General features: G+C 39.5%; 1 pseudogene across 1 annotated transcript; it reads left to right on the top strand.

Moving 5' to 3' along the window:
• Positions 1 to 693: 693 nt before the first annotated feature.
• LOC308243753 (S-phase kinase-associated protein 1-like) lies at positions 694 to 1,185 on the top strand (annotated as a pseudogene). Its single transcript has one exon. The product of its transcript is annotated as an S-phase kinase-associated protein 1-like (transcript).
• Positions 1,186 to 1,512: the final 327 nt, after the last annotated feature.

Here is a 1,512-nt window from a genome sequence, read left to right as displayed (position 1 = left end):
CAGATCCTTTAATGAACTGGTTAATGTAAGTAAATGTTTCCCTGAGTTCTGTGAACCACTCTAACAAATCAATCAAACCCAAGGAAAGGCGGGGGGGAGGGGGGGGGCAGGATGGTCATTGTAAACTCCAATTTGTAGCCAAATTGGACAGAATCCTTGCCCTCATATAAGTGGGATTTATTACAGCCCCATCTTATCCTCTATTTTCCTTTCTGCATTTTCAGTTACATGGGGTCAACTGTGGTTAAAAAATATTAAATATGAATATTTCAGAAATAAGCAATTCCTAAGTTTTAACTTCCAAATCATTCTGAGTGGTGCAATGAAACCTCATGCCATCCTGCTTTGCCCCACCCAGGATGTGAACTATCCCTTTGTCCAGTGTATTCACACTGCATACACTACTCGCCACTAGGCACTTAGTGGCCATTTCAGTTGTCACATCTACTGTTGCAGTATCATTGTGCTTATGCTCAAGTAACCCTTATTTTACTTAATAATGGCCCCAAAGCACAAGAGTAGTGATTCTGGCAATTTGGGTATGCCAAAGAGAAGCTGTAAGAATATGTATGTATAGGAAAAACACAGTACAGGCTGTAAGTGGCCTTGTTCTCCACCTTTATCTTTTGGCTCTACTGACGCTGCCCAGCTCTCGTGAGCCTCCAGCCCACTCTCTCCTTGAGACCGAGCACCATGCCTTCAATTAAATTGCAAAGTTCTGATGGAGAGATATTTAAAGTTGATGTTGAAATTGCCAAACAATCTGTGACTAACAAGACCATGTTAGAAGATTTGGAAATGGATGATGAAGGGAATGATGACCCAGTTCCTCTACCAAATGTTAATGCAGCAATATTAAAAAAGGTCATTCAGTGGTTCACCCACCACAAGGATGACCCTCCTTCTCCTGAGGATGATGAGAACAAAGTAAAAAGAACAGATGATATTCCTGTTTGAGACCAAGAATTCCTCAAAGTTGACCAAGGAACACTATTTGAACTAATTCTGGCTGAAAACTATTTAGACATCAAAGGTTTGCTTGATGTTACATGCAAGACTGTTGCCAATATGATCAAGAGGAAAACCCCTGAAGAGATTCGCAAGACCTTCAATATAAAAAATGACTTTACTGAAGAAGAGGAAGCCCATGTACGCAAAGAGAACCAGTGGTGTGAAGAGAAGTGAAAAGTTGTGCCTGACACTGTAACACTGTAAGGATTGTTCCATATACTAGTTGCCCTGCTCTGTTTATAATTGTTAATATTAGGCAAACAGTAGACAAATGCAGCAGCAAATCAACTGTATTAGCAGAATATTGTCTTCATTGCATGTGTAGTTTGAGTACAGATTCCAAACCTATGGCTGAGTTTCTTCCAATATCATCAAAAGTATCTTTTTTCTTTGCTCTGAATAAAATTGAATTGTGGGTTCTCTATAAAAAAAACACACACACAATAGTACATATAGGGTTTGATAGAAACGGAATGCCATTAATACTGAGGCAAGATGTAG

This window comes from Plecotus auritus, assembly GCF_963455305.1.
Source record: "Plecotus auritus genome assembly, chromosome: 1".
In the NCBI taxonomy this organism is placed as follows: domain Eukaryota; kingdom Metazoa; phylum Chordata; class Mammalia; order Chiroptera; family Vespertilionidae; genus Plecotus; species Plecotus auritus.
This window is presented reverse-complemented; position numbering and strand designations above follow the sequence as displayed.